Raw genomic sequence first — 22,443 nt, forward strand, 5'->3', positions numbered from 1 at the left:
TTTATTAAGTACCTATTACATACATGATTCTGTATTAGACACTGAGAATATACTGATGAGGGCAAAATGGACCCAGCCTTCATGGAGTTCATAGTCATTAAACAAGACAATAAAGACAGGCACTGAACAAGACAGTACAAAGCATATGTAATCATAACTTGTGGTAAGTGTGAGGAAAGAAAAGTGCCAGGTCCTAGAGAGGAATGGGGTAGGGACTTATTCTCATCTGGAGAGACTAAGGGAAGCCATGCTCAAAAGTGACATTCAAGGTGAGATCTAGAGAATAAAAGAGTTAGCCAGATAAAGAAATGGGGGTGAATTCTAGGCATAAGGAACAGCCTATGCAAAGATCTTGAGGCAGAAAGGAGCAATGGAACAATGATATTTCTGAAAATAAGGGATAGTTGGTAGCACGGGGGTCTGAAGAAACAAGAGAGACAAGGACCAGATCAGGCAAGGGCAGATGAAGGATTTGGGCTTTAAATCCAAGTGGGATGGGAAGGCAATTACCTGGTTTCTATGTAATGGACTGGAGGGGACAAAAGCAGAAGCTAACAGAACAGTAAGGACAGTGTAGTAGTCAGGAGAAAGACAATGGTGGTTAAGATTTGGGTGGTGGTGGTACAGTGGGTGGATACTTCACCAACAGACTTGGTAGGGCTTAGTAATGAATTAGATGTGGGGGTAAGGGAGAGTGAGGGGTCAAAGAAGATCTCTACGTTTCCGGCATGAGCAATTACTGAGATGAGGACAAGTGGATTTTGAAAGGAATGAGGGGAAGAGATCAAGGGTTCAATTTTAGACATTGGAGATTACCCAAAGGGAAATGGCTAATGGGCACCTGGTCCTGAAGCTTAAAGGACACACTTGGTATTGAAGATATAAATCTATTACGTCAATAGCACAGAGGTATTTGAAGCTATGGCTCTGAGTGAGATGGCCTTCTCAGAATGAAAAGAGAAGAGGGTCCCAGAACACCAATGTTTGTTTAAAAACTGGATTAATAAATGCATTAAAACCACAGGGGCGCCTGGTTGGCTCAGTCGGTTCAGTGTCCGACTTTGGCTCTGGTCATGATCTCAAGATTCATGGGTTTGAGCCCTGCGTCCGGCTCTGTACTGACAGCTCAGAGTCTAGGGCCTGCTTTGGATTCTGTGTCTCCCTCTCTCTCTGCCCCGCCCCTGCTCATACTCTGTCTCTCTCTCTGTCTCAAAAATAAATATACATTAAAATAAATAAATAAATAAATAAATAAATAAATAAAAGCATTGAAACCATATACATTTATTTGTCATTCAGTGATAAAATAAGTTCATGGTCCAGGATCTATCCTGTGCAATATTAACATAGTGTAGATTAGCACAGCTGGAATATAAACTATTCACAAGTGGTATGTTTTAACAGGTCAAAAAAAAAAAGAAATCTACCAAAAAACCATTGTGGTGATCTAAAATAAGTCTACAAATGCTCTGACAGTACCTTCAATAGGTGGAGCCTAATTCCATGCCTAGAATTCCCACTGGTCTTAATGAGTCACTGTTAACAAATAAAATGAAATGGAAACAACAGGGTATGACTTCTGAGGCTGGATCATAAAAGGCATTTCAGATTCCTCCTTGTTCTTTCTTGAAATACCCACTTTGAGGGAAGCTAGCTGCCATGTTATAAGGACACTCAACTCAAGCAACCTTACAGAGAAGGCCCTGCAGCAAGGAGCCAAGGCCTCCTGCTGACAGCATGTGAGTGAGCTACCTTGCACATGGACCTGGCAGCTTCACAGGTACAATTCATGAGACCCTACACTAGACCCAGCCGGCTAAGCCCCTGGTGGATTCCAGACCCTCAGAAAATGTAGGAGATGATAAATGGTTGTTTGATGCTGCTAGGTTTTGGCGTAATTTGTTGAGCAGCAACAGAAAACACCCACTGCTATATAACACAATCATTATGAGAAATTTGCTGAAATAATAAAAAGCCTAATCACTGTAAGTTATTGTGCAGCCAAACAAAAAACAGAAAAGTCTGGAAAGCATAGTCAAATCAGAGCATAACAACGAAAGTATAAGATAGTTACAACGCCCAAAGAACTGGTTAATGTAAGTAACATCCATCTTTCTTTCAAAGGAGTAATCAAAAGTATGTTCTTTGTTTTAAAATTATCTCAACAAGTAAGGTTCATTTTCGTGGGGAGAAAACAGTCCCTGGTTCTACTCTATATACTGTTAAACACGTGCTCTTTTCCTTAGCCACAAAATGGGAATGATATTACTAACCCAAACAAGTTAGCAACGTGTCTCAGTATTAACCATTTGATAAATAACAAATGTCTGTTTTATTGTTGTAATTACTATTATTCATAATATAAATACTGATGACCTTCCCTTTATTTGTCCCACCATATTGTTTCTGTAATCACGATATAACAAAACAGTAACCATAGTTTGCAACCATTCTTGAAACAGGGTATTTTATAATTCGAACATCTGAAAATAATATATTTTTTAAATTCCTAGAACGATTTGCTGGAATTTTTATATTAAAATTTAAAATATCTAATCTTGCCAAGCTAAGGATATAAGGAAATGCAGATATTTGAAATGTGACATGATCAAAATTTCTAAATGATGCTGGTGTTTAACAGTTATTTTAAAATATTTAGTCCAAATAGGCATCTAGATACATTTACTCTCCTTTGCTATACACACAGACTGGTGCCGTTTCTTCTTCAGGAAAATAAAACTAAGGCAAATTATTCACTAAAATATATATAATTTCTTTTTAAATAAAAAGTTATAAAGCTTTGCAAACAGGAAGAACCAACAGTTCAATCAGAATTAAAAAAAAAAAAACAAAACAAAACAGGAAAAGGCTGAAGTCAGCTGAAAAAACAGACTAAAGTCATTCTTTCCTCTTCCCGTTAAGCCCCCCACCCTTAATTTTTACTTTCTAGTAGTGAGGTTTGGGAATTTTCAACAAGCTGGCCACCTGCCAATTCCATAAAGTAGTGAGGAGAAAACTCCCCCTTCCAGGGGTCCCTCCCCCTAAGGCAGCTCCAGGCGCCTGGTCTGACAAGCTTTCTGAGAAGGACTAGACTCACTGCAGACTTTCTGGCTCCACAGCCATTGTTTGCATGGCTGCTGTGCTCCTTATCCAGAGCTTGGATTAGCATAAGAATATTGTCTTTTCTCTTAACGAGCCACCCATCCATTCCTTGCCCATTTCTAACCTCTACCCCCATCAATTCCTAAGCTAATATATACACATGCAACCGTAGTATCACCATTCACGGTTATTTTTATATCAGTGTAAAAAACAATCTCACCCAAATCTAAACATAAACCCTTAAGAAAATAACATGCTTAAATAAATAGTTATGTAAGTGTATCTGTGGTAATACACAGGAATCTCACCAAAAGCCTGCCTTGGAGGCTATGCTGTGAGAATTTGTGATGAGTGAGACATTCATAATAAGGTCTTTTGGAAAGTCTTACTAAATTCCAAGCTACAGTCGGGATAGAGAAGTTCCACTTTACAAAGACATTTCTAACTGCCATGTCTTCCAACACCTTGAGGTCACTAATTTCATCATCGCCACTGAAATTACTTCCTAACTAGACTTAACTTTTCCCCAAAGCTCAATTATTTATTCAAAGCAAATTTAACACTTTTAACCTTTGTATTCCTGCTTAATCATCTCCTCTTTATTCAAAACCTTTCACTTTCCTTCTGTGCCAAGAGACCATTCTCCCCAACACAAGTATGAATTCTTCCAGGAACAGAAAGGCAATTCAAACTAGGATGGTATTATACATTGGTGATGCATTTATATGCCTTACACCCTCACCAGGGGCCTCTATAGTAGATGCACAATAAATGCTTCTTGGTTTATGAAGTATTTTCCAAAACAGGAGATACTCTGTTTTCAACCATTCAACTTTATACTACAAATCCCCTAACTTAATGACTCTAGTTTTTCAGTTGGTTTCATTTTATTAAATGAAAAAGCTCACAAATAATTAGAACTAGATCATGCTATACACCAATCTTTGGCACATCCGCACTCAGAAGAGATTCTTACTGCCAGCTGTTAATTGAAATGGTCTGGGTGTTGTTCTGTCTCTCCTCTGGAATAAACACAAATGACCAAAAAAAACAAAAAAAAAAAGTGAAGTGAATTAGTGGTTACAGAGATGCCCAGGAGGGACAGCGTTTGGTCACCCCGCAGGTGCATTAGAGGTAATGGTGAGCAATACTGTCTGCGTTTTCCGCACAGTATTTTTACACGGACAAAATCAGTATAATGTGGCAGTGAAGAGTTCAGGGTCTCGCATGAGACAGATCTAGGTCTTCTGTGCAGATTAAATGAGAGAAACTCAAATACTATTTAATGGTAACTTTATGTTACCATATCATCATCTTTATAATTTGCAAATTAGTTTTACGTGCATTATACCATCTGTATGACCCTAACAGTGAGTAAAATTATTTCTACTTTGACAGAGAAAAGACAGGCTCAGAGAGCTAAAGCAACTTGCTGAATTTCAAATAGCTGGCAACTTGAAGGAACAACTAAAACCTGGGTCTTCGAACCCCAAAGGCTGTGTTCCATCCAGTTAGTACATGAGTAAGTACGAACAGGAAGTTATTTTTTATTGAGCCACGTGAGATTTTATTTCATCTTCACAACTCTACAAGGAAAAGGTGAAGCTCAGCAAAGTTAAGAAACTTGCCCAAGTGCACACAACCAGTAAGAGGCAAGTCTGCTGCTGACAAAGCCCAAATTCTACTTGTTACTGCAAAGTCAGGAGCTGGTAGGTAATGAGAAAAAAAAGAGAAACCAGTATGCCTCTTATTACACACCACTGCTTTTCAGAAAGAAAAAAAAATCTCAGTACTCAGCTCTGTGATACTGAGCTGGGTCTTTCACCAGCTGGCTCCCTGACAGGCTCAGCCGACAAGGGAACCAGGGGAACAGAGAAAGCTGGAAGAGGGACTTCCTTCTTCCCAACTTCGCTGTTCCCACCATCTACTTGATTCACACCCTCCACACAGGCGGCAGAAGTAGGTTCCAGGTTTCAGCTTCCTTCCACACTCCCAGAACCAGCCCCAGGGCCCCCATTCAGACTCACTGGTGCCTGCACTCCAAGATCTGAGTGCCAGCTCCTCAAGACCTATGCTCTGAGCTCCTGAGGTGCCAGCAGCAGCCGGGCTCTTAGCTGCCTCCACAGGGACACACTTTCTCCTCTAGGTTCTGAAAACTCAGTCTCCTAGGGGTGGTATCTGCTTCCCACAATGACCATTGCTGCTTAATCCCAGTGTTCCTTTAGCTTTTTTCAATTCTCTAATACCTGGGTAGTCAATTCCCTATACCAAATTCTTCCTGTGAAAACAGCCAGTATGGTTTCAGGGCTCCTGGCTGGGCCCTGATTGATACAAATACTTCCAGAAGACATATCTCAGAGAGTAACTGACTATACACGCACTACACACATATTTTCTATGTATTCACTTCATCAAAGAGGAACCAACAACATAGCTAATATTTCCTAAGTGCTATAAAGTGTGTTTTAATATATATTCAAAGAGATCGAAGACATTTTGACCCTAGGAATGAATTCTTCTAGACTCATTACACTTCAATTTTTCTCCCACAAATAATTATAACCCATCGAAGTTAGATATTTGTTCAGGACTGGCTAGGCTTTCTATTCTAACCTATGTGACCCCAAATCAAAATGCTTGAAGAATACCAAAATTTTGGTATCAAAGCAGATTTTTCTTTTCCTTAAGCAACACTACATGTAATCAAAGACTTTCCTGAGTTAACTCAATCAATCCCTCTGGCCAAAAAATTAATTCAAATGCTAAATCAATCTTTTTTAAAAAAATATTTATTTTGAGAGAGAGAGAGAAAGAGAGAGTGAGCGCAAAAGCTGGGGGAGCAGCAGAGAGATAAGGAGGAAGAGAATCCCAAGCAGGCTCCGTACTGTCAGTGCAGAGCCTATTGTGGGGCTCCAACCCATGAACCGTGAGTTCTTGACCTTAGCTGAAATCAAGACTCATATGCTTAACCGACTGAACCACCAGGTGCCCCTAAATCAATCTTTAAGTGGAATATAACCAACTTCCAGAACAAGGAAAGAAAAAATCAAGCAGAACTTCAAAAATAACAACCAAAAGCCCCCGTCTATATTTCACTCAGGAAACCAAATCATGCCCTCAGTATGAAACAACACCTTTTCAAAAACAGTCACGAGTTTCTGCAAATGTGTCCCTTCCTAAGAAGATCTGGAAATATGCGAGTGAATTTTTGGTTGGTGACAAGGGACCAAAATAGAAAATGCAATTCAATGTGCAGGGACGATCCCTTAAAGAATCGGTTCAACCCAATGTCCATAGTCCTCCCCTTGTTGAGAAATATGGATTCTTGACTAAATGACCTATCATTTTTCATTATTATCTGAAGGCTCCTCTGCGGTTCTAGATGTTCAAGAAGCAACAGCATTAGACCTCTAAGAAGAAAAATTATCTTTTTTTTTATTTTAAAAAAAATTTTTTTTTCCAACGTTTTTATTTATTTTTGGGACAGAGAGAGACAGAGCATGAACGGGGGAGGGGCAGAGACAGAGGGAGACACAGAATCGGAAACAGCCTCCAGGCTCCGAGCCATCAGCCCAGAGCCTGAAGCGGGGCTCGAACTCATGGACCGCAAGATCGTGACCTGGCTGAAGTCGGACGCTTAACCGACTGCGCCACCCAGGCGCCCCAGAAGAAAAATTATCTTGATCAAACTAACCTCTGAATGCAATTTTACTTTACTGTTTTTTCTTCTCACTTGACCACTTAAAAAAAAATTATCGTCTTGCTGTATTAACCACGGTGCTTACACAATGTAAAAACAATTGAAAAATCAACCGACATTTCTTCTCCACTTTATTCTCTACTTACAAATTTTTTTTAAAAAAATTCAGAGCACACAGGTTCCCCTGAAGCTCAGGAGTACAGGCGTCCCAGGCTCGGCCACTTGGCATATTCTATCCCCCCACGCTACAAGGAGAGCTCGTCTAATACTAGGACTCAGGACTGTGGCTGTGCCTGCAGAGACACAGTCACTCTTTCAGACTGAACATGCATAAGAAAACAGCAGCCCAAGAGGCTTTTGGCAGCTATGCTGGGACTCGGAGGGGAACCAGAAGGCAGAGCCAAGACACGAAAAGAAGCCAGGTCCTTAGAGTGGTCAGTGAGCAGCAACCTTGCCTGAAGCCTGAATTACTCAGGCACTTGTCAGTTTACAGTCAATAAATTCCCTTTATTTTTTTAGGTCAGAGAGAGTCAGTTTTTCCGTTACAACCAAAAACATTCTAGTTGATAGGAAGGCTTAAGGGAAAGGCACACTTGAATATTCTGGGTTAGCATAAAATCAGTAATTCTGAATAAACTCAACAACAACAGAGACTGGTGTGAGAAAGAGTTACTTTAAAGATAGCTCAAGCAGTATACAAATTTACTTAAAAACGTGACCAGCAGCTACATAAAGAGAAACTCTTACTCCCCAAATCTGCTAGCCCCTCAGTCTTTCCCATGTCGGCTAACAGCCTCTCTACTTTCCAAGTTTCCCAGGCCTAAAATCTTGGGACTCATTCTTCACCACTCCTTCCTTCTTTCTCATATTCCATATCCTATCTGTCAGCAAATCCTGCTCGTTCTACCTTCAAAATATACCCAAAACATATGCGCTTCTCACTACCTCTCTCTAGTCCAGGCCACCAACACTGTTTACCTGGATTACTGAGACAGCCTCCTAACTGGTCTCCCTGCTTGAACCCTTGCCCACCTACAGTATATTGTCAACACAGCAGAGTGGTGACAGGAAGCATGTTAGGTCACATCACTCCCCTGTTCATGCACAGTATGGGCTGACGTCTCCAATGGCCCACAGGACCCCAGCTCCTCCACTCCAACTGCACTGCGCGCCCCCCGTCCCAGGACACGCCAGGCCTGGCCCTGCTGCAGGACACCTTGATGTCCATGGGTCCCGCCACCCAGAGCGTTCCCCCCCCCCAGACATCTGTATGAGTTGATACCTTACCTCTTCCAAGGATTTACTCAAATATCTCGTTCTTATTGACAGTGTTGGTGTTCACCCCTAGCACTCATATCCTCCTTCCCAGATTTATATCTGTTTTTTCTCTTCAGCACTTGTCACCCTATAATTTGATATACATTTTACGAATTATCTCGCTTACTGCTTGCTACCTGCTCCAGAATGTACGCCCCACATGGGCAAGGGTGTTAGTCTATTTTTTCACTCTGTATTGCCAGCACCAAGAAGAGTGTCTGGCCAGCACCAAGAAGAGCTGGTACTCAGTATTTGCTGAGGGAATGACTCAAATATAGCAGAAAGAATGAAAACATTATGCCAATTTCTTTTATATACAAATGAAACCTTCTCAAAAGGGCTGTACTCTGGATAAACTATTCCATTTCCTTATCTCAACACAACTGAAATGATACAAAAACCACACCACTTCCTTCTGCTCACTTTGAGCCCTGACGTGTGTCAAGATCCTGTGGGGAAAATTTTCCACTGTTTTCACTGCATATACTCAAGTCTAAGATATAAATTAAAAGGTCTTAAGAAAGTCTTGTATAAGTAAACGTAACTTCTCAGGATCTAAAATACTGCTTAAGGCAAACAATGGCTTGGGTTATACTTCTGACAGTACCACATAGTTATAACAAGTTAAACAACTGTGGAAATAATCACAGAGAAAGAGAAAACACAGCCCTTTCTTTCGTACAATGTGGTCTGACAAAGGGAACTGCAAACGGTCCAAGCTCGAGTGCAATACTTCAGTAAGCAGACACAGTAAGTTTCAAAGGCAATACTTACAAGTAAACTGCAGGTCACCAAAGGCCCTGAGTAAACCAGAAGGCGTTGCAATCAGATCATCCGTAATTCTTCCCTGTATTAAACCACAAACTACAGAAAACTAAACCTTGTAAACCAGTGGGTCTAAGAAAGAGCACCCTCGAGACTATAAATCCCGGTTTATTAACATGAAGCACCTGGAAATCCAGGAAGCGCTTCACCCTGCGGACGAACATTTAGGTTTTATTTTTGTTACTCTGTGTCAGAACATTGTTTCAGGTTAAAACATGCTGGTTCAGAGTAGTTTGCTGAAGAAGTTCTGTGGCGTGGGATGGACTTTTTTTCCCCCCTTTTAGTATCTTTCAGCTGAGATACCTAGTTTAAATACTTATCAACTTATATTTTTATTTTAAAGAAAGTACTATAGGTAAGCACTGTCTTCAGGTCAGGCGGCCTCTGAGTTAATTCGAATTCTGCCTTAGGTGCCTAGCTGATCTTGACGAATTCACTTCCCTCTGTGGGCCTTGGTTTCCTTATCTGTAAAATAATGCCATGAAGTCTTCCACATCTCAATCCTGTGAGTCTATGAACTGTGCTCACTCAATACAGTACTTCAAAGATTTAACCTAAGAATTACCTAGATGTTACTGTATATACCTGCAACTAATAGAACACTGTATGTGAACTGCACTGGATTTACTACCACGGCTTTAAAAAAAGATTACCTAGGTGCTGAGTAAAGCAGGGCAAAAACCATGAATTCACATCCCCTCCCTCTGAGGTAACCACTATTCTGAATGTGGTATTTAACACCCATGTCTTCGGAGGCTTTTGCTGTATATAATACATACCCCAAACAATACACAGCATTGCTTTGCCTATTTTTGAATCTTCTATAGCTGTATAAAAAACTGTATCATTCTATATGTATATTTTTATATTTGCTTATTTTTCACTCAACATTGTGAGTGATTTCCACAATATTTTTGAATTTTTCATTCACTGTCATTGTTACATAGAGTGTTCATTCTATGAATACCTTACAGCTGTACTGATCCATTCTCCTGTTGATGATGTAAGTGGTATAAGCAGTGCTTATAATAAGCATAAGCATAGTAAGCAAAGCACTTGAATAGCTGCTTCTGCTGTTGCTGTTTGAGCAAATAAATCTGTAAGGCAGAATCCCAGAAGTAGGACCCTGGGTCCAATGGTAGTGCTGGTAGATATTTTGGTAACTTCCCTGGGACTGTGACATTTTGCACTTCCAAATACAAAACACTGATGTAAGGACAATGTTCAAATACTCCTAAAGGACACAGAATAAACGTTAACACATGGAAAGACATTATATTATGTATAGAAAGCCTCAATATCATGACTGTTCATTTTCCCTACGTTAATTATAAATTTACTGATACTCTTTATCACATTAAAGTTCCATTCTCTTCTTAGTTTGCTAAGAGTTTTCATCATAAATGGGGTCAAATTTTATTGTGTTTTTTCTCCATCTACTGATATGATCACAGTGTTTTCCTCTTTCCATGTGTTAATGGATAAATTAATTAGTAACGATCCATATTAAAAGCTTTCTTAAAGAGTAAATAATCTGTGCTAGTATAAAAAAATTTTTGTTTTTACATTTATTTATTTTTGAGAAACAGAGTGAGACAAGGCATGAGCAGGGGAGGGGCAGAGAGAGAAGGAGACACAGAATCTGAAGCAGGCTCCAGGCTGTCAGCACAGAGCCTGATGCGGGGCTCGAACCCACGAACTGTGAGATCATGACCAGAGTCGAAGTCAGACGCTCAACTGACTGAGCCTCCCAGGTGCCCCAATGTGCTAGTTTTTAAAGATGTCCACAAAGTCTTTCATATTCCTTTTTTCAAGAGGTGGGACCTAATTACTTTGAGTGTGTGCTGGACTGACAAACAGATGAAAGTGACCAAGTATGTGCTGACAGTAGGTCTTTAGAGGCAATGCAGCTTTCTCCTTGCTCTCTTTCTTGGGTCATTCACTCTGGGGTGAAGAACTGAGAGGCCTTCTGCCAACAGCTGTAAGAGTGCACCATCTTGAAGCAGATTCTCCCCCAGGAGAGCTTTCAGGTGAAGGTAGCCCCTGCTGGCATCCTAACTACAACCTCTTGAAACACTCTGAGCCCAAACCATCCAGTACACTACTTTTAAATTCATTTAAGTTTTTGTTGTTTCAAGTTCCTAAGTTTTGGGATAAATTGTTATGCAGCAATAACTTACACACCATCCTTGGATTCCTGGGATAAATTCAATTTTGTCATTATTGAATAGTAAATTGGTCTTTGTCCCTGGTTCCTAGAAGGGAACCTCTAAAGTAAATTTTTGGAATTTCCTGGGTAACAGGAGTGTCTTTGTTATGTATGAGCCTCACAGATCATACCTGAGTTTATGACTCAGGATGGGGGTTGGTCACCAAAAAGACCAACCATGTGATTATAGAGGATTGGGGCACTGAATCGGCCCCACCTCTGGGGAGGGGACAGGGCTGAAGATTGAGTTCAATCATGTGGCCAACTGTTCAATCACGCCTACACAATGAAACGCCAATAAAAACACTGTACACCCTAGCTGAGATAAGTTTCCTGTAAACACACCAATGTGCCAGGAAGATGACATACCCTGATTCCAGGGGGACAGGAGGCCTCACCTTTGGAATTCTCACAGGCCTCATCCTATGTGTCTCTTCATTTGGCTGGTCCCAATATGTATCCTTTATAATAAAATGATCATTGTACATGTACCACTTTCTTGAATCCTGTGAGACATTTTAGTGAATCATTAAATAAAGTCTGAGGGGATCAGGGAATCCTCTGGGATTTGCAGTTCGTGAGAAGTCCAAACTTGTTACTGGCATCTCAAGAGAGGGCAGTTTTTTTTTTTTTTTTTTTTTTTTTTTTTTTTTTTTTTTAATTTTTTTTTTCAACGTTTATTTATTTTTGGGAAAGAGAGAGACAGAGCATGAACGGGGAGGGGCAGAGAGAGAGGGAGACACAGAATCGGAAACAGGCTCCAGGCTCTGAGCCATCAGCCCAGAGCCCGACGCGGGGCTCGAACTCCCGGACCGCGAGATCGTGACCTGGCTGAAGTCGGACGCTTAACCGACTGCGCCACCCAGGCGCCCCATTTTTTGTTTGTTTTTTAAATGTTTCTTTATTTTTGAGAGAGTGAGCACGAGTGGGGGAGGGGCAGAAAGAGAAGGAGACAAAGAATCTGAAACAGGCTCCAGGCTCTTAGCTGTTAGCACACCACCCGATGTAAGGCTTGAACTCAAACTACGAGATAACGACCTGAGCCAAAGTCAGATGCTTAACCGACTGAGCCACCCAGGCATCCCACAAGTGAGGGCAGTCTTGTTGGGGGACTGTGCCCTTATACCTGATGCTGACGTTGGGTAAGTATTATCAGAATGGTACTGCAGTATTGTAGATATAATTATGTTTATTATTTTTTTTAATTTTATTTTTGAGACAGAGAGAGACAGAGCATGAGCAGGGGAGGGGCAGAGAGAGAGGGAGACACAGAATCCGAAGCAGGCTCCAGGCTCTGAGCTGCACAGAGCCTGACGCAGGGCTTGAACTCACAGACTGTGAGATCATGACCTGAGCTGAAGTCGGACGCTCAACCGACTGAGCCACCCAGGCGCCCCAATATGATTATGTTTAAATATACTCTCGGATTTGTTTTGCTAGAATTTTGTTATGTTTTACATCTGTATTCATAAGCAAGACTGGCCTATCACATTATCCATGTCTGGTTTTGGTATAAAAGTTATACTAGCCACACAGAATAAGTTGAGGAACTTGCTTTATTTTGCTGTTCTCTGGATCAATACGTATAAATTTGGACATATTTACCACTAGAATAGTTTGGTACAATAGTTTGAGTTTGATAGAACTCAGTTTTAAAATGATCTGGGCCAATGTGGCGCCTGGGTGGCTCTGTCAGTTGAGACTCCCAACTCTTGATTTCGGCTCAGGCCATGATCTCACGGGTCCATGGATTTGAGCCCCGCATCTGGCTCTGTGCAGACAGTATGGAGCCTGCTTGGGATTCTCTCTTTCCCTCTCTCTGGCCCTCTTCTGCTCACTGCCTTCTCTCTTCCTCTCTCAAAAGAAATAAAAACAAAGAAATAAAAATAAAATAAAATCATCTGGGCCAAGAGGTGCCTGGCTGGCTCAGATAGTATAGCATGTGGCTCTTTCGATTTGGGGGTTGAGTTTGAGACCCACATTGGGTGTAGGGATTGCTTCCAAATAAAATCTTTTAAATTTCTTTTAAGTTTATTTATTTATTTTGAGAGAGAGAAAGAGAGAATGAGAATGAGCATCGGAGCTGGGGACAGGTGGAGAGGGAGAGAGGGAGAGAGGGAAAGAGGGAGAGAGGGAGAGGGAGAGAGAGAGAGAGAGAGAGAGAGAGAGAGAGAGAGAGAGAGAGAGAGAGAGGGAGAGAGGGAGAGAGAGAGAGAGGGAGAGAGAGAATCCCAAGCAGGCCCTATGCCATCAGTGCAAAGCCCGACATGGGGCTCAGTCTCATGAACTTTGAGATCATGACCTGAACTGAAATCAAGAGTCAGACGTTTAACCCACTGAGCCACGCAGGTACCGCTATTAAGTTACTTTTTTCTTTTAATGTTTATTTATCTTGGGAGAGAGAGAGAGAGAGCGAGCGAGCAGGGGAGGGGCAGAGAGAGGGAGAGAGAAAATCCTAAGCAGGCTCTGCTCTATCAGCACAGAGCCCAATGTGGGGCTCAATCTCATGAATCATGAGATCATGACCTGAGCAGAAATTAAGACTCGGACACTTAACCAACTAAGCCACCCAGGCGCCCCTATTAAGTTACCTTTTAAAAAGAAAACTGTCATTTTATTTAAATTATAAAATTTATTGACATAAAGTATTCTCTTATTTTTAAAAAAATCTCTTCTGTATTTGAAGTCATGTGCCCCCCTGTTTACATACCCAATACTATTTGTGTTTTCTGGGTTTTTCTTGACCATTTAAATGATTTATTTTATCAGCCTTCTCAAGAATCAATTTTTGGCTTTTGTAATCCTTTCCTATATATCTTAAAATATAATTTAAAACCCCAATTTTATCACTTATTACGTAGAAGCTTGCATAAGTCTCTCTGTGACTCAGTCTTCTCATCTATAAAGTGAGAATAATAACCGTACTTACCCCACAAGGTTATAAAGATTAAATGAAATAATCCCTGTAAAGCACATGGAACAATACAAGGGCTAAATAGCAAGTGCTGGCTTTTATTTTCATCATCTGTTTACTTCTCTTGAATTTATTCTGTTGTTCTTTTCCTAATTTAGGTTAGATGCTTAGCTTATTAATACTTTTAATTTTTTTAATTTGAGTATTTAAGGCTTCAATGTGTCAGACAAGTATTAACATCCAAGTTTGCTTTATTGTTCAGTTCTAGATGTTTTCTGATTTGTATTGTCATTTTATTTTTGAGCTGTGGGATTTACAGAAGTCTGTTTTAAAATTTCCAAACATGGGTGTGTATATACTGTTTACTATTCATTTTTAGTTACGTGCACTTGTTGGCAAAAACTACGGCTGATACGATTATTTGAAATGTTTTAAAACTATCTATTTATTTATATTTTAAAATGTATTACAATTTGCTGTACAGCCTAGTAAATGGTCACATTTAATAAAATGCTAACTTCTAGAACCAAATGACCTTGTCAAGCTCTCTGCTTTAAAAATCTATGAATATTCTCATTTTAATAGGGTAGAATTAGCAAGACACCAGAAGAAGTGTCATAACCTGGCCTCTGCCAGCCTTTCGAATATCCTCCTCCTCCTCCTCCACACCCTTCCAACGCTCTAACTGTACTAATGACAGTAGCGCTCTCTCTATAGGCATTCCCTCCAGACTTCCATTCCTTTGCACAGCCTCTGTGCTTCACCAGGTTGAGTCTAATTTATTCTTCAAGAATTGGTCCACAAGAAATCCTGGCAGGCAATCCCTGATCCTTCCTCAGCAGGCTGAGTGAGGTCCCATCTCTACTTCCAGCGCACCCAGAACATTGACCATAGTTGCTTCACAGCTCTTGGCTAACATTCATTTAAAAACTATTTATTAATCCCTTGGTATGTGCTCTATGCTGATTACACAACAGTAAATGAAACAGACATGATTCCTCCCATTAAAAGACTTATATAGTCGGGTGAGTTTTTGACTTATCTTGAAGCATCTGTAATCTCCATTTTCTGGCACATAACTAAACAAAGCAATAAATGCTCAATAAATGAATAAAAGGAATAAAAAATTATATTAATCTCTTAAGAGAAACATAATTGAGGAGTTAAATTCACTATAAAAACCACATAACATACTCTAAAATTCTTTATAAGTATGCTGGCATCTAAAAATGCATCTCCAAACCTTACAGTTATAGCCAGTAACTACCAATCCAGTAATCTCTATCTTACCTCTATCCAAGTACTAGCTAAGGAACTTCACTCCCATAATCACCTCTGGTGATTTCTAGATAATCAGAGAAAAGAAATTTAGATCCAAGTCATGAAATAGTGGAATCTCCATATATTCAAAAGCCCTCTTCCTAAAATATTTCGGGCTTATTTCATGTTTTGAATTATCTTAGCTCTAAGTTTATTAGCTTTTACTTATCACACTTGCCTTTAAGTTTATTTTGAGAGAGACAGACACAGTGCAAGTCCGGGAGGGGCAGAAAGGGTGGGGGGGATGAGAGAGAGAGAGAGAGAGAGACAGAGAGAGAGAGAGAGAGAGAGAGAGAGAGAGAGAGAGAGAGAATTCCAAGCAGGCTCTGTACTGGGTCCTGATGCAGAACTCAAACCCATGAAGCTGCAAGATCATGACCTGAGCTGAAACCTAGAGTCAGATGCTCAACCGACTGAGCCACCCAGGTGACCCTCTTATCATACTTAAAAAAAAAAAAGTTTATCTTTATTTATTTTGAGAGAGACAGAGTGTGTGTGTGTGAGTGAAGGAGGGGCAGAGAGAGAGGGAGAGTGAGAATCCCAAGCAGGCTCTGTGTTCATGCAGGGCTTGATCCCACAAACTGTGAGATCATGATCTGAGCCGAAATCAAGAGTCAGACACTTAATAGAATGAGCCACCCAGGTGCCCCATCATACATTTTTTTAGTACTATGAAATAAGAAATTTAATATAGTCTACATACTTTACATATATTAATTCATTTAATCTTCTTACTAACTTTACGAGGCAAGTATTCTCAGGGTGTCTGGATGGCTTAGTCGGTTAAACGTCCAACTTTGGCTCAGGTCATGATCTCACAGTTTGGGAGTTCGAGCCCCACATTGGGCTCTGTGCTGACAGCTCAGAGCCTGGAACCTGCTTTGGATTCTGTGTCTCCCCCTCTCTCTGCCCTTCCCCCACTTGCACTGTCTCTCTCTCTCTCTCTCTCTCTGTCTGTCTCTCTCAAAAACAAAATAAACATTAAAAAAATAAAAAAATAAAAGTCGTACTAATGAGGCAAGTATTCTCATTATGCATAATTTTATAAGAATAAACCTGAAAATGAAGCATGATTTTTTTAAAGAAAGGTATTAAATACTAGAATTAACTCAAGAGGAAGTAGAATACCTAAATACACCATAACCTGACTATAAAGTGGTGGTCAACAGGCTGGAAATGGGATGGAGGGGAGGGTGGTAAAGAAGGCAGTGGGGTGGGAGGCAGTGAGGAGGAGCCCAGGCTCTGGTGTACATTGTTCAAGATTTTATATAGTATGAGCTTATCAGACCTCCTTATTAGTCCCTTACAAACAAAGACTGGGTGGGAAGGAGCAAGGAAGGGGTGGAAGAAAGGGAGAAAAGGGAGGAAACTGATGAGCTCGAGTTAAACTGGAATTTCTGAGATACTTAACATTGGAAATACCTCACAAACAGGTGAAAATATAAGACAGGAGAGCAGGAAGCAAGTATTTCAGATGGAGGGTAAGGATAGGAATTGTCACTACAGAATATGAAAAGATGCTGCTGGAAATCTTGTGGCATGCTCTCCCCACAGTATCATATATAGCTGCAATAACATAGACAGCAACCCAAACCCAAAAGTATCCAAAATGGAGAATGACCAAATAAGTTAAGTCAGGAGTGTATCCACCAACTTAAATTAAGAATAATGGTATCTTGGGATACCTGGGTGGCTCAGTCGATTAAGCGTCCGACCTCAGCTCAGGTCACGATCTCACAGTTGTGAGTTTGAGCCCCGTGTCAAGCTCCGTGCTGACAGCCTGGAGCCCTGCTTAGGATTCTGTGTCTCCCTCTCTCACTGCCCCTTCCCTGTTCACTCTCTTTCTCTCTCAAAAATAAACATTAAAAAAAAAAAATAAGAAGAATGGTATCTTAGTTATGAGAGGGCAGTCCTAATTTAAGACAATGGGAATAAACGTTCTGCCTCCCTTTGAAGGGGGTGGGTAGCATAATACGCAAAGAGCCTGAGGGCAAGGTCCACAGATTATCTACAGGATGAGTTCTAGATTTCTCTACAGCAGAGAGTAGGAATAAGACTAAATTTTCAGTGGTGTCCAGGGAGATACCAACAGTAAGGGCAGAGCACATCTTTTTTCCAAGCCTGGAGCTGTAACTGCTTTTCTGCAATGCAGGGTTTCAAAAAGCTGCTAGATCTAACAGATCTGCTACCTTGCTAAAGAATCTCCCAGCTGCCGGTGCCTGGAAGCACTGAGGACTCCTCCCAGAGTGCCAAGAAATCACTAACAATTTGTTGACTCCTCTGTTATCAGTCAACAGGACAGAAACAATTCTGCCTTCCCATGCTGACTGGTTTGCCAATGAACAGATACCTACAGCCAGAACTAAATGAGTGCTTAGGGAACCCAAGACCCCCATAAGTGGGCGCAAAATAAAATGCAGTTTGTTTTAAAAGGAACTCTGCAACCAGAGGAAAGGCTAAGCTCAAAATGATAACAGGTGGCTTCTACTTAGGCAGAGCTAACAGAAGACAGTGGGTGACAGTGCACACGCGAGACCCCAGGATGGTGTCTGTCCTCTCAGTAAAGAAGAACACTCACGGATGTCCAAGTACCGGAGCTGCCAAAAAGGACACCGATGCAGGACTGCAGCCCCAAAGACACTGTCACAGCAGCTCAAAGAGGATACCACCATTACGACAATGTGTCAGTGTGAAGAAAGGGGAGCATCCCTGGGTTTCTATAGTGCGGGCAGTTGATGTGCTTATCAGTTACTGCTTTTCTCCTAAGTAACTCAAACATGAACAGCTCCACAACCACTGAAGAGCCACTGAGCAGGACCCATTGAGAAGGGTACTTTGCATTCCTTATCATGACCTTTGTCCTGCACCTTCCCTTGAGGAACTCCATCTTTGGTGAATCCTTTTATATCCTAATTGAGAATTAATGCTCAGTGGAAGATGACTGTACATTAACAAACTTTTTTTAAATTTTGGGGTGACATAGAAGGCTGCCAGTTTTGATTAGGATGCAGAGGAGAAGAGGCTCTCAGCAGATCAAGCTCCAATACAAGCTGCCCTGATGCTCAGACTCAAAGGTACAAGAAATAATCTGTGGTAGATTCTCTGACAAGTTCCAATAGGAGAGTTGGAGCACAGACCCCTAGATTTTCTGAGGCAAGGATATGACTTCATAACACTGTATGAAAACTGTAGCTCCTGGCATGACATTGGGCCCCAGTAGAGAACCCAACTATGGAACATCACGGATTTAGTGACCAGAGCTACCCATCCATGATTCACAAGGTCAGGTGAAGCAGCAAGCTATTATATGATAGAAATGGTATTTTTGTAATAGTACCTAGGCAGTGGTAGAGGGCACTAGTAAATACAAGTCCAGAACCTCATGTCACCTACTCTTATCACAACAGACGTCTTTACTTATGCTCACGCCAACAACTTTATGGTGGGTTCCTGGTAACCAATGACAAAAAAAGAAAACCCTGGGTCCTGGCTGACAAAGACAGATAAAAAATGACTACTGCTCTACAGCCCTACTTGGATGACTCTGAAAGACAATGAGGAGGCAGAAATTCTCTCAGTGGGCATGGCAAAGAGAGAAGTGACCAAACAAGAAAAAACATGGACTCCTTAGGAGTGGTGAATGGTATGGCTGATTGGGTAGGGTGATGGAAGGAGCAAAAGTGGAAAATAAAAGAGAAGGAACCTGGAGAAGAAGCATGTTGATGGTTCTAGAAGAGCCCAAAGTGCCAACCTTTATATCTTACGTTAATGCCCACCACAAAACACCAACAATGCTTTGGTGCATTTAACAATGAGGTGCATTTAACTACATTCCCAACTATAGATGGAATAACTTGTCACTTGACTGCAGTGAGCTTTTGCTCTGGGCCACCTCAATGCTTGGCCAACAGGGTCACGAATGGAGGAGCCACAGTGACAGACAGGAAGGCTTTACACAGGCCCAACAGCATGGGTTCTTCCTTACTGAAGGTGGCCTACTCACTGCCACTGACACATGTGGGTATAGAACTGACACTCCAGATATGCGTTTGTCTTCCTTGCCCACAGTATATCATCCCGCCAGCACCACTATCCCAAGGTTTATAGATCACCTCATGAAGAGTATCAATTATGGCCTCAGGATCAGCTACAGGATTGGGGATTACAGCTTGGTCCACTAACCCTCTTGTTTTGGAGATTTCTTTTAGTGATTACAACCAGCCTCCAATTTGAAGCAGACAAAGTGGGCTTAATGGAACATGAGGCAATCTGAGAAATAAAAACAGGCTATAGCAAACACTTGTGGTGCTGGCAACACATTCCCTTACCCTACCAGCCTCATTATAGCTATGGTGGACAGCTCTATGCACTGCCTGACAGTATCTGATACCAAGTATAAGCCAAGGCACTGCTGTTTTGCTCCTTAGGGTTTTCTCCAAACTTAAAGAAGACTGCTCAGCAGTATGTAGGCACAGCCATACAAACGCTAGAGTTAAAGCTCCAGGAGAAATCTTCAACTAACAGAAGATGAAAAGTCATTGGGGCACCGGGCTTGCTAGGTCAGAAGAGCATCTGATTCTTGATCTCAGGGTCATAAGTTAGAGCCCCTTGTTGGGTGTAGAGATTCCTCAAATAACAAAAACCAAAAAAAAAAAAAAAAAAAAAACAAAAGATGATGAAAGTCAGTGGATAAATGTCCCAAGCTCCCTGTCCTTTGATGGGACAATACGGCACATTCAGAGGGTCCCCACGATTGCCCATAGTGATAACCGGCTCCTTACCACACTTTATGTAACTTCTCTCACCTTTCCCTTTCTCCCATTTCTGCTTCTTTGGATCACCTCGCAAATAAACTACCTAATCGTAAGTCCTTTTCTCAGGCTCTACTTTCAAAGGAGCCCAAACTAAGAAGTGGTGCAGTCAGGACTCAAACTAAAACAATGTGGCTCCACAGCCTGCACTTTAACAAGAGCGTATTGCCTCTTTAAAGCAGCAGAATAGGGTGCAATACACTATGGGATCCTAAATGTAAATACCAGTGAGCAAGCATATACACAGCAACAAAGAGATTTTAACTTTCTAGTGGTGAAGAAAACTGGAAAAAAAGGGGCGGACTATATATAGCCAAACCTAAGTCAATTAAATACATACATACACACACACCAAAGACATATTCAAAGACATATAGCAAACAAATGAGACTGCTTTCCTATGGCAGGAGGAGACAAAAGGAGAGTGGAGATCAAGAAGAAAGTAAATAAAATAAATCAATTGAGGGACCTTATAAAGACAAAGTAATTTTACTCCTGTAAATGTAAGATATGATTAACTTGAGTTTCTGAGTCACAGTCCGAACATACTGTCACAATATTAAATGGAAAAGTCAACAGTACTTGTTATGAATCGGAAGTTATCAAAATAAATATAAAACTCTGAAAATATTTTTATTTACTTATTTATTTTTGATGTTTATTTTTGAGAGAGAAAGAAAGTGTGTGTGCAGGCATGTATGTGAGCATGGGAGGGTCAGAGAAAGAGACATTACAATCCAAAGCAGGCTCCAGGCTCTGAGCTGTCAGCATAGATCATGACCTGAGCCAAAGTCGGACGTTTAACTGACTGAGCTACCCAGAAACCCCTGAAAATATTTTTAAAAATTCACCTGTGTTAAGACCTAAAATCATTCTGAACAGTACTGGCAGCACACATTCCATACTTTGAGAAACACTGTTGTCACTATTCTGAGATAAGAATGATAGAGGGATCTTCAAAATATATATATTTTTTGGGGCGCCTGGGTGGCTCAGTCAGTTGAGAATTGGACTTCAGCTCAGGTCATGATCTCACAGTTCATGGGTTCAAGCCCTACACTGGGCTCCCTGTCAGCGCAGAGCAGGCTCAGGATCCTCTGTACTCCTCTTTCTCTGCCCCTCTCCCTCTCGCTCAAAAATAAATAAACATTAAAAACACCTTTAATATACATTTTAATAGTAAAAATATTATTTTGAGAGCTTAACTAGATTTATGTTAAAGAGAAAACTTGAGGGGTGCCTGGATGGCTCAGTCAGTTAAACAACCAACTTCGGGTCAGGTATTTCTCTCTCTCAAAAAAAAACACTAAAAATTTTTTTAAAAAGAGAAAACTTGGTAAGAGCTGAATCACAAAGCCTTTTCTTAATGTGAATGCTTTCCTTCCTCAATAATGTAATGTTTTCCAGTTACACAATGTATAATCACAAAACAGTGACTACTTAAATTTTCAATATAAAATGTTGGAATATTTCTAAATATTGCAAAGTCCTAAATCAATCATCAACTAAGAGCTGAAAAGAACTTTAATAAAAGCACCAAAACTAGCTAGTTTTATATTATGAGGTAACTTATTACCTCACTGAAAGGTATTTCTCTAAGGACATTACCATACTGATGGTTATTTGTTAACATGAAACCATCAAATTCTGCTTCATAAATTTCTTCATTGATCCCAATTCACTGAGCAGTAACTCCATTAAAATAAGATACCATCCTTCAGTAACAGTGTCAGAATTATACCTGAAGGAATATTTTAAACATTTTTTACTAAATCTTGCTTAGCATTTAAAACTATAGCAAAAGACGTAATACGAACAGAACAGTATTTTTTTCTTTAAAAACTGCTCTTTTAAAAAACGCAATACCTTAAAAAAATTTATTTTTAAAAATAAGAATAGGGATGCCTGGGTCACTCAGTCGGTTGAGCATCCGACTCTTGATTTCAGCTCAGTCATGATCTTGAGGTTCATGGGATCAAGCCCCTCCCTCGTCAGGCTCCACACTGAGCATAGAGCCTGCATGGGATTCTCTCTCATTCTCTGCCCCTATCCCATGCACATGTGCTCTCTCTCTCTAAAGAAACAAACAAAAAGAATAAAAAAGGCAATACTTTGCTTTTTTTATGGTATCTCCCTAACAATATGCTAAGACTTGAAACATGATGTACAAAAATATGTGTTGTATGTAAACAAATGACAAAATGAAGAGACCAATAAGACAATAAAACACTAATTTTAATGTTTC

The 22,443-nt window shown here is 40.6% G+C and overlaps 1 protein-coding gene across 1 annotated transcript in view; it reads right to left on the bottom strand.

Moving 5' to 3' along the window:
* Nucleotides 1-22,443, bottom strand: part of BMPR1A (bone morphogenetic protein receptor type 1A) — a 137,472-nt gene that overhangs the window by 35,750 nt on the left and 79,279 nt on the right. The gene's annotated exons all lie outside the window — the stretch shown is intronic.

Source organism: Lynx canadensis, chromosome D2 (assembly GCF_007474595.2).
Source record: "Lynx canadensis isolate LIC74 chromosome D2, mLynCan4.pri.v2, whole genome shotgun sequence".
Taxonomy (NCBI): Eukaryota; Metazoa; Chordata; class Mammalia; order Carnivora; family Felidae; genus Lynx; species Lynx canadensis.